Here is a 12806-nt window from a genome sequence, read left to right as displayed (position 1 = left end):
AGGTGTCATCACGATTTATAACGACCTGGTCTATCATTTGGTGTATTTGAGCCTCGATCCCCTATTTAATGATTTCTGTATGTATGCTTGTGGTTTTGCAACTTGCGGGTGTGGTTGTCATGGCTTCAGAAAGGTTTGAGAGTGAATTAAGACACTTAGTCTCATTTTGGAAGCTTAAGTTGTAAGAGTTGACCATGGTTTGACTTTTGAATAGATGACCTTGGATTTGAATTTTGATGGTTCCAATAGGCTTGTATGGTGATTTTTGACTTAGGCCTCTGTTCGAGTTTGGATTTGGAGGTTCCTAGGATGTTTTGGCTCTATTTGCCGAAAGGTGACAATTTGTGGGTTTGGGAGTTCATAGGTTTGACCGAGATTGACTTTGATAATATCACTGTTGTATTTTTGTTTCAGAACATGGTATAGGTTGGCTATGTCATTTGAAACTTGTGTGAAAAGTTTGGTTAGAATTTGGATTGGTTAGGATTTAATTGGACACTTGGTTGCAAGTTCTTGAACTTAAAAGAATAGTTTTGATTGCCGATATTTGGTTTTGGTGCAATGCATGGTGTTTTGAGCCGTTGGAAAAGTTTGGATAAGATATTGGAACTTGTTGGTGTGATTGGACGGGGTCTCTAGGGTTCAAATGTTATGCTCGGTGGTTTCAGACCATTTCCCCTTGTTTAGGATTGATAGTTTTCTGGTGTAGGTTGCTTGTTTGAGATCGCGGGGGAGGCTCGCGATCGTAGAATAGTGGAGGCTAGTAGGTGTTTGTTCTTCACGTTCGCTACTCACGGATCACGTTTGTGTACTAGGCTACATCAGGTGCTTCTTGTTCGCGTGCAAGGGCTTCATTCGCGGAAGCTTGGTCTGTGGCAGGTGAATTGTCTTCGAGTTTGCGGGTGAGGGACCACATTCATGTAGGCTCAGTTGGGCATGCATTGTGTTCGCAAGGAGGGACTTTGCATTCGTAAAAAAAAGCAACAACTGGGGGTTTTTGCTTTTGCAATCGCGAAGGGCGTGTCGTGATCGCGAAGTATTTCACTAGGCAGAATAATGCTTTTGGGACTTTTGTCATGTCCCGACCTCGGGGAGCGCGACCGTATGTCCCGCCCCGAACCTTGGGGGCGAGACCGACACCCCGTGCCTCACCTATCCTTGCGTACCAACTTGCAACTAAGGGACTCTGAACATATGATGTCAAGCTTTGGCCATGGGCCACATTGCCAGACAACTGTGAATGCTGACTAAATGTCAATATAAAACTGGGCCGATGAGGCCGTCATAATTATTACAGCTGACAAACCAACCAAATATACATACATAGGCTTGCAAGCCCAACATATTGCACTAACTGACAGGATATGTCTACAAGCCTCTACTGATGGTATACTATGATCGGAACAGCTTCCCGACCTACTCATAACATATATACATATATATACAAGATGTACATAAGGCTCTAGACCTGGCAACTCCGAAAATCCTGGAGCTTACCAATCAAGCTGAATTTGGGCAACCCTTAATAAGGAGGCCTACCTGTCTGTCTGTCTGAACTTGCACGCATGAAATGCAGCGCCCCAAGAAAAGGGATGTCAGTACAAAATAATGTACTAAGTATGTAAGGCACTATACTGAAAGCTGAAACTGAACTCATAATATAATAACTGCAAGTAGCTGGAAGTCAAAAATAATCTGACGATATGCTTACCTGCTGAAACTGACTCAACTCTCTCAATATAGTAAGTAAAATAGTTGTTCGACCCTATAAGGCTCGGTATATATATATATATATAACTGTTCTGCCATAGTAGGATCGCTCATAGGAGCTCGGCCATAGTATGAACGGTATATAACTTACCATCTGATCAGAGGTTGCCCAATAGGGGCCTGCCTATCGATTATAGCTCAATGGTAATGAAAATACTTTAATACTGTATATATAAATTTTCTGCTCTCTTGACTGGAAGAAGGAAATCCTCAATTGAATATGAAGTACCGATAAGGAGAATATCGTAACTTACAAAACCACAAAAATATACGTAACTTGCAAGACTAGCAAAATATACGTAAATTATGGGATATGAATTTTTCTTTATGACTCGTTATCAAACTTTTATAATTATGAGATCATGCAAAATGAAGGAAGAGCTTAGCCTTAACATACCTGAAGTAGGGAAAATCCGTATAATATTCTTGGAAAAGGTTGTACCGTACTTCTTTAGAACCGCAAAATTTCTCTGTTGCTAAAACACTAAAACTCTTCGTTGGACTGTTTGAAGATTTACACTGCTTTATGATAATCATGCTACTAAATGCATAAAATCTGGTCTTTGGTGTGATTGTGGAGAATGGTAGGTTAAAGGAATTAAGGATAGCTCACGTTATGTTTTACTTTTCAATGAATGACTTTGATTAGGCAATGTCATGGAAATGAAAGATATTGTGACTTTATGACACCTTAGAAACGAATGACTATTAGTCATTTCTTTATAACATGGATAGCTTCCACGTGGGGATAGAGATGGGACATTTAATATTTATCCACTTATTAGGTAATTAGGTAGTATCTCGTTACCCGGTAATCAACCAATTACCCGCATGATTAAGAATTGTCTCAAATTACTTAAAATTCTACTTATTTTTAAGATACTTTATATATTATACTACCATGGTTATATGGCACCTTGCATGGTACTAGTTCATAATTATCGGGTATTATCGCTCGACCCATATTTTCTCCCAAATTGGATATATATATATATGGGGTCATATGGTACCTTGTATGGTACTAGTCCATAAATATCGAATATTAATGCTCGACCCGTATTTTATCCCAACACGCCAAACTTGGACGAAAATTCATTTTCTTTGACTTGCTTCCCCCTCACCTTCACGAATTTACTCATCACTTGTTTGAAATAGCATAATCTTTATAATCTCTAAAATAATCTTTTCCTTGGACTGATGTCAATTACCTTACGACAAATTCAACGTACAATACTATAGCGTGCAACATCGTCGTAACTTATTACTGCGAAGCGTAACATCACCATAATATAATGTTGTAGGGTGCAACATTGTCGTAACTTAATACTGCGAAACATAACATCATCGTAATGTAATACTGTAGGGTGCAACATTGTTGTAACTTAATACTGCAAAGCGTAACATCATCGTAATATTGCGGGGTGTAACACCAGCGCTCAACTGAGATAACCCAGTCAAGCAAGACTGCTAGATACTTTCTACCCGACCTTGCCCATGAATAGCGTGGAGATGTATTCCATTATTTAAACATTGAGAGTTTTTCATAATCAACACCAATTCCATTACTCAAGGACATTCATTTATAATTCCCAATAATATTACAAGTTCATAATTACGAGGGAAAACATGTTTCCAAATACCAACGCTTCTAGTTCATTATCCAGCATCGTACACCACCCACAACATGTCTATGGAGTCTTTATGTACAACATAAGAGCAGTATGAAAGTGAAGACGACAATGCCCCGGCTATACCTCAAAACACAAAGTACAACATCAAGTGACATCAAGCCCGGAATAGAGTAGGACTCACTAAAATCTGTTGAATATGGAGTAACTACTAATGAGGACCAAAGCTGCTCGACGATGAACCACCTGCATCCATTCAAGATGCAGTGCCCCCAGCAAAAAGGACGTTAGTACATATGGAGTAGTACTAGTATGTAAAGCTAAATGTCCTCTTTCAAAATAGAATGCCAATATAAAAAGGAAAAATCATGGAAACCACAAGCAGCGATCAATGATATCCAAATGACAAGTTAAAACATGACAATTTTCCAAACACAAGGATAATACTGTGAAGAGAATAATCAAAATATTAATATAATATTATTTTTGATTGGGAGATCTTTAGCACCGATTTACCGCTGTGAATTTAGCACGGAGTCTGATCACGACCCGATCGGCTAAGCCGTCTCACTAGAGATATCCAATCACAATCACAAAAATCTCTACACACAGCGGCCCTTCCGCCTCACCCCAATGTGTGCGGGTGGAGGTGTACGTACAATCACAACACCACCATGTGCGCGACATGGCGTCCGATCTCGGCCCGATCGGCTAAGCCGTCTCACCACAATGCTGTATGGGTTTATATCATATTCCTCTAGCAATCATCTCATCCCAATGAAGGGGAATAATTTTATCACATTAACATGGGGATTTACCCCTCTATTACTTCTACACCGGCACATGTAGTTTCGGGGTTAGGTTGTTTCCGCCTACCCTTCCTCGGTGACTAACGATACTCCTAAAAACATTTTTGATTTTCATACAGGGAAAACAAAAATACAATTATATTTTCCTCATAACCTTCCACACCATATATAGCTTCATTGGTACTTTCAACCACTTACAAAATTATTATTTTATTGGCTTTCCTGGCCATACATATAATTCTTCATTCATGGCACGATAGACATATTTCGTATTCCACACTTTCATATCTTTACCTTGAAGGATCATCATCATAAGAATAAACATATAGAATATTCCGAAAATCACAACTTTAAGTTCATCAGTAACGAGGGCTTTAAACACAGAAGTTTCCTTTCCAAAGAAATGGAGCAAGATGATTAGCAATCGAAACGCAAGTTAAGATCATAAACGAGTAATACACCATTTATTCTTGAAATATTTTTCATTGAAAGGGTAATGCACAATTTCAACTCATGAATATGTAAGAGCTCAAAACACATTGGGAATACTTACAAAGAATAGCATTAGTTGAAACAACCACATTGGGGCATGACTTGAGGACATAAGGTTTTAGGTAAATTTATTTTCAAAATCTATTTGGAACAGTTGAATCAAGGCTCATTTCATAACCTTTCTCACATCATTTCATTTCATTGGCACGATTAGCAACAAGTATAACTTTCATTCTTGCACGACGACCACACTTTATATCACCAACTTACTTCTTTCACATTCAAGCATCTTTACATATTATCAGCAATAAGACATTTCAAATCAAGGCTTTAGGTACACATATGAGCAACTAAGAGTCTTAAGCAACTCGAGTTTTTCTCACACAATTTGGCATCATAACTTTCATTTGAAACATGACTCATAGCCATAACATTTTAATATACATATCATTCTTGAACACATTCCCGAAGGATAACATAATGTGGTAGGAGCATTCGGAACACGTTTTGAATACATAACTTTTGACACTTTGTTTACTAGGGATACTCGAATTTATTAGGAACAACTCGGAACATGGGAATTAGGAACTTGAGCCAACCATACTTGCAACTTACGGGAGCATCATGGAATTCAATTCTAAGATAGTAGTTTAGCCAACATACCTTGCTTGAACTTTCTTTAGTTTACTACAATGTTCTGGAAATCTTAGACACATTGATCTATTTAGAAACATAACAAAATTGAATAATTAGGAAGATATTCGTGGGTTAACCTCATTTAAGCATTTTATCAAACACTAAGTGTGCAAATTTGACTACAAGGTTCTTCTACAAGATTTCCTTCACTCTACAACCCATTCAATACTAAGAGTTTACTCATATTAGCTAAATTACCTTCCACCATCCTTATAGCTACATGCATTCATAATTAACAACTTTCATACCCAATAATCACACTCCTCGTTACACATCTTCTACCCAAACTCGAAACTGAAGACTAGGGTTAGAACCTTACCTCTTGGGTGAAGATCTTGTGAGATTTTCCTTGATTCTTAAAGATTGGGGCAAGAATGGATGAGTAGAATTGCTAGATTGTCACGACCCAAAATCTCTCCATAGGAGTCGTTATGGCACATAGTCTCTAAACTAGGTAAGCCTAACATTTTCTATAATAACATGGATATTTACTAACTTTAAATTAAATTACTCTGAACAAATTACAATTTTCAAAACCGGTGGTACAAGTCATAAGCCTTTCTAAGAGTAGTTATACAAAATAAATACAACACTGTTCCATAATGAGAAGGAATCAATGGAACGTAAATACAAACGAAGGTGACTCCGAGGCCTACGAACGCAGCAACAGGTTATCGTGAGTCTCCACCGTGACGACCCGCATAGCTACTATCGATCAATACCTGGATCTGTACACAACAAATGTACAAAAGCGTAGTATGAACACACCACGGCGGTGCCCAGTAAGTATCAAGACTAACTTCGGTGGGGTAGTGACGAGGAACAGTCAAGACACCTATTGGTCAAATGAAATGAACATGATATGATAATAAAATATCGAGATAAAGATAACGAGGTAATATCAACAGCAGAGAGAATTCAAATACAACATTAGGGACAATAAAGGGAGAACGAGTAGTAACGAACGATAACCAAGTAAATCAGATAATCAAATAAATCAACACTAACATAACAGGAACAAAGAAAAGTAAGAATGTATTCAAATAAAGAAGGCAATGCCAACTCAATCAATCACATCATGTCTAATACACAATCCTGACCATCTCAATCCTCAGTTTCTCATATCATAATCTCAACTTCCAAACCTTCAGCACACATGGCACCTTGTGCCCACATATTTTTCATCTCACTTTTAACAACAAAATCCACGTACTATACAATATAAAATGTTCGTACAAATACACTCAAGATGTTCAAGAAGTCTCATTTACATAATATAAAGTAAATTACAATTTCTAAACTGATTAGGAAACCAGTGAGAAAAGGAGAAGTTGTTTTTTTAAAAATCATTTGAGTAAAGAAAGTACCCCTTTCAATTAAAATACAACATCAAATAAATTATTACCTTTAACATGAGAGTTTATAACTTAAAACTTAGTAGAAATTTCTTTTTAAGTAAAATACAACCTCAGACGGTTTAAGAGAATATAATTGAGAAACTAATTGAATTAAAGGTGTAACAATTATTGAAGTTTTAAGTATTGGAATGTATATATATATAAATACGGCGAGGTATTGAAAACACTGTAGGTTCCAAAACAAAGGACCACAACAGTAAAGGAATTTAAACAGTTAAAACACTTGAATTGACAACAACAAATAAACATAGCAACAGAAAGTGCACGACATCACCCTTCGTGCTTTAACTCTCAATCCTCACCATGTAATCAATAATAGAAATATGCACAGCATCACCCTTCGTGCTCTATCACTCTTCCTCACCATATGAATCATATAAATATGCACGGTATCACCCTTCGTGCTTTATCTCTCTTCCTCACCATATGCATCAATATAAATGTAAATGTGCATGGCATCACCCTTCGTGCTTTATCACTCTTCCTCACCATATGAATGACATCACCCTTCATGCTTTATCTCTCTTTCCTTATCATATGCATCAATATAAATGTAAATGTGCACGGCATCACCCTTCGTGCTTTATCACTCTTTTCTTACCCAAATAGTAGAAACAACAACATCCAGGCAAGGGAATCAACAATAGAAATAATAACATCCCGGCAAGGGAATCAACAATAGAAACAATAACATCCCGACAAGGGAATCAACAATAGAAACAATAACATCTCAGTAAGGGAATCAACAATAGAAACAATAACATTCCGACAAGGGAATTAACAATAGAAACAATCTTGTTTTAACAGTTAGCTTCGCAATATAGTTCTCAACTTGAGTCAATACTCAACAATGGTCAATTACCCAGAGAATATCATCAATCTTATTCAACATGAATAATTCGTCAATTCAAGTATGAATAGTACATAATAAGGATCACGGAAAAGCCAAGAAACATAATAGCCTTGACAAAACAACAAGACATAATGCAGCACGTAATAACTTCAATGGTAACCACAACAATTGGACATATAACATATTTGCACGAAGTCATAGAAGAATTCACAATCAAGAAGTATCAAAACAATAAGGAAGGCAATCACTTCAATTAAGGCAAATAAGGGTCACGTAACAAGTAAGAGTTGGAGGAAAGCTAACAACATCGGATGGAGCATATAAAGGTAAAACAACCAATTAGGAAACCCAATCATATCAGAAACTTCTCACTTAATGCACATAAGGACCTAATTCCATAAAGGCCAATTTCCCACAAGTATGTTTGAAAACACACTCGTCACCTCACGTGCACGGACTACAAATAGTATAGAAGACTCAACTCCTAAGGGGAAGTCCCTCACTCAAGGTTAGGCAAGATACTTACCTCAATCCGGCCAATTCAATACTCAATTTAGCTTTTCCTTTATCAATTCATCAACGCTCGGCTCAATCTAGCCAAAAATGACTTGAATACATCAAACAATTCAAGAGAAAATAATTTCAATTGACAAAACTATGATTCTTATACAATTTACAAAAAGTCAACAAAAGTCAACTCCCCGAGTCCGCACCTCGGAACTCGACAAAATTTACAAAAATCGAATACCCATTCCGCTACAAGTTCACCCATACAAAAATTATCTAATTCCGATACCATTTGGTCATTCAAATAATCATTTTACATTTCTGAAAGATTTCACAATTTTCCCCAAATTTTCCTTTAGATTCTCGTGAATTTGATGTTAAATCTAAGATATAATCACAAAATATAGTTTAAAATTGATTAGAGACACTTGACCAATGATTTGGAGAAGTTTGGGTCTTTGGAAAATCGCCTATGGAGGTTTAGAGTTTGAGAAAATTGAAAAATGGGTGAAAATCCCGTCAAAAATCTCACTTAACGGGCCTCAGATGTCGCATTAATTGCGAACCCTCACAATTTGCGAACAAGGCAGGGCTGGCAGAAGTCGCATTTGCAATAAAAAGTTCGCATTTGCGAGCTGGGCATCGCTATTGCGATGAAAAAGTTCGCATTTGCGACCACAACAGAAACCATCAATTATTTCTGACACGAAAATGAGCATAACTTCCTCATACGATGTCCAAATTCGATGATTCTTTATCCTATGGCTCCGTAATTTCGATACGGATCTAAGGGTTCAATAAAAACTGAATTTGGATCTCATTTTCTCAATATAGTATCATTTTTGCTTGAAGAAACGATGATGAAGCATAAAAAAACAAGCGCAACATAGCCTAAACCTATCCGAAACTCACCCAAGCCCTCGGGGCTCCAAACCAAACATGCACGCAAGTCTAAAAATATTATACAGACTTGCTCATGCGATCAAATCATCAAAATAACATTAAAAACTATGAATTTAACCTTAAAACTCATGATTTTCTAACTTTTCAACCGGACGTCCAAATCATGTTTCGACCCTAAAATGGACCCGGTCGTGATTGTTCCTATCGTGAAACTAGGCCAGCCGACACAAACCCCAAACCAACCAAACAATTATAATACATCATTTAAAGTCATTAATAAGCTAAAAAAATCCCAAAATGTAAGGTATAATAGAATAGTGCGGAAATAAACACATCCCGACATCGGGGTGTCACCAGTCATGAGCAACTACAACTCGTATAGAAATATGAAAAAGGACAACATTGTCTGAAACATAGCTAATACAAAGCGAAATAAAGATAGGAAGGAGACGCACTGGGCTGCGAATGCCAAACGGCTACCTAGTCAATTCTGAAAAGCCCACTAGAAGATAAATCAGCACTCACTAGGGACCCGAGACTCCTGGATCTACACACAGGATGCATGGAGTAAGGTGAGTATGCCAACTTAGTAAGTAATAAAAGTAAAGGCAGCTGAGTAGTAAGAAAACACGTAAACCACAGCAAAATGCTACAACAAAAATAGTACAAATCCTGAACAATGAAGTAAAGCAGTAATACTCGTAGTAAATCTCAATTCAGTAAAAACCTTTTAAAAACATCTTTCAGTAGTTCAAACGAGTGATGAAAACAGTGAGAAAAAGGATAGAAACATAAATCAGCCCCTTGGGCAAAACAAGTACCATAACCGCCCCTCGGGCAAAATACCAACAGGACCAACCCCCCAGGCTACCTCATATCACTCGTATCAGCCCCTCGGGAAATAACATGAAACAACAACAGCCCCTCGGGAAATATCACATCTCACACTAGGTACCTGCGCTCACTGGGGGTGTACAGACTCCTGGAGGGGCTCCTACAGCCCAAGCGCTATAACAAGCCATCTCGTGGCATAATCAAATTGGCCCTTGGCCTCATAACAAGCCACCTCATGGCATAACAAATCAGGCCCTCGGCCTCATAATCATGAATTAGAACAACACTAGTGCGGCGCATAGCCCGATCCCATAATATCCATACAACACAGGCCCTCGGCCTCACTCAGTAAGAAATCTCTCAAGCCACTCAGACAACAGTAAAACATGATGCTCAGCCCAAAATATCATTTAAAATATCAAAACATAGTAAATATGGCTGAGTTAGAAAACAGTAGAATACAACATGACTGAGTACAAATATGAAATCAAAACAGTGAGGAATAGTAGTAAAAATTCCCTAAGGGTCTAAAACAGTTGGCACTAGGCCCAAATATGGCATTCAACCCAAAACATGATAATACTTTCCTAAACACAATGATATCAAACAATTTCAATCAAATACGCGACTTAACAGTCATACGGGACGAACTAAGTCACAATCCCCAACGGTGCACGACCCCACGCTCGTCATCTAGCATGTGCATCACCTCAAAGTAGTACAACGATGTGAAATCCGGGGTTTCATACCCTCAGGACAACATTTACAGTCATTACTTACCTCTATCCGGTCCAAACTCTAGCCCGCGATGCCTTTGCCTCTCGACTCGGCCTCTGGATGCTCCAAATCTTACCAAAAATATATTTATACCATCAAAATATGCTAAGGGAACAAAGCCCACTCAAAAATAACCAATTTACATAAAAAAACCCGAAATTGGCCAAACCCGACCCCCGGGCCCATGTCTCGGATTCCAATAAAAGTCACAAAACTAAAATCCTTACACTCCCACGAGTTTATACATATCAAATACATCAAAATCCGACCATAAACGACCCCTCAAATCCTCAAATCAAAGTCTCAAATTCCAAGCCCTAACTCTCCAATTTTAGTCTTTAGATTCTACAAATTTCATATTTAATTATGTAGAAATCACAATAGGATTGAGTACTAAGTCCATAAAATTTACCTCCAAGTGTTCCCTTTTGATTCCCTCTTCAATTCTTCTCAAAAAGCTCCAAAATCGCTCAAAAATGGTAAAAGTTAGACTCAAAAATGCGGACAATGGCTATTTGAACATTCTGCCCAGGTGACCCTTTCCTTCTTCGCGAACGCGATCAAAGCCTCGCGTTCGCGAAGCACAAAAAATGTTGACCACTTAAATCCTTCTTCGCGAAAGCGACCTCCTGAACGCGAACGTGAAGCTTCAGCTTCTCAAACCATCGTGAACGCGACCCTCTTAATGCGAACACGAAGTACAATTGACCAGGACCCCAGCTGCTCCCATCTACTCTATGCGAATGCGGGAACCTCATCGCGTTTGCGATGAACACTGAACCTAACCCTTCGCGAATGCGAGAGTCCTCTCGTGAGCGCGAAGGCCAAAAGTGTGCAACACCAACAACAGAAATCTGCAACTTCCCACAATAAGATTTGATCCGTTTAACCACCCAAAACTCACCCCAGGCCCTAAGCACCTCAACCAAATATGCCAACATATCCCATAACATCATTTAAACTTGTTCCAACCTTCGGAACGCTCAAAACAACATCAAAACACCAAATTAACATTGGATTCAAGCTTAAAAACTCAAAAAACCTTCGATCAAAAAGTCTATCAAACCTTGTCCAAATGACGTGAAATTTTGCACACACATAAAAAATGACACAATGGACCTACTCCAACTTCCGGAATTCCATTCAAACCCCTTATATCAAAATCTCCTCTATCAACCGGAAAACACCAAAATTTCAATTTCGCCAATTCAAGCCTAAATCTACTATAGACCTCCAAAGCACATTCCCATCACACTCCTAAGTTCCAAATCACCTCCTGAAGCTATCCGAACCATCAAAATTCACATCCGAGTCCTTTTTCACATAAGTCAACATCCGGTTGACTTTTCCAACCTAAGCTTACTCAAAAGAGACTAAGTGTCTCATTCCTTTCCAAAACCTCTCCGAACCCAAACCAAACAACCCAATATCATATAATACAGATGAACAAGACAATAGAAAGCAGAAATAGGGGGAAATGGAGCGGTAACTCATGAAATAACCGGCCAGGTCGTTACATCCTCCCCCTCTTAGACAAACATTCATCCTCGAATGGGTCAAGAAACATACCTGATGTCTCAAATAGGTGAGGGTAAGTAGCGAGCGTTGTCTAAGGAAAAATGGAAGGCCAAACACCATGGTACGTGCTATGTGACCTGCTCCTTTTTTGGAAAGAACTTTCTTTTTATGCGTACTAACCCCGTCATCGTTGGCATTGGGGAGTCCTTTGAGGTGAGACCGTGCCCTCAAGGAAAGGGAGAAGGATTTCCATCTTCTGGGCTACATGATAATAATAAGCAAAGAGAGTCTTTGCAAAACGATGGTGCATATAGTAAGACGAGTCCAGGTCGGGGGCTCGGAGAGGATATGTCGGCTGAGCCTATTGCGCCCGAGATCTTTGGCTTTAGGAAAACGGTTCCACCTCTATCATCACATTCTTTTCTCATCGAAGGTACCTCGAGGAATGAGGGTTTTCTGCCACCGACTTCTTCTCCCATCAAAGGTGCTTTGAGGGATGTTCGAAGATAGGGGCCACATACACTGAGTTTTTCAGCCTTTTCGATCGGATACCTACATTAAGGTTAGCATAAAATGTAACTGAAAAGGGAGATGACCATAC

The sequence above is a fragment of the Nicotiana tabacum genome, chromosome 6 (genome assembly GCF_000715075.1).
Source record: "Nicotiana tabacum cultivar K326 chromosome 6, ASM71507v2, whole genome shotgun sequence".
NCBI classification, from domain to species: Eukaryota; Viridiplantae; Streptophyta; class Magnoliopsida; order Solanales; family Solanaceae; genus Nicotiana; species Nicotiana tabacum.
The sequence above is the reverse complement of the archived record's forward strand: the minus strand, read 5'-3'. Positions refer to the sequence as shown.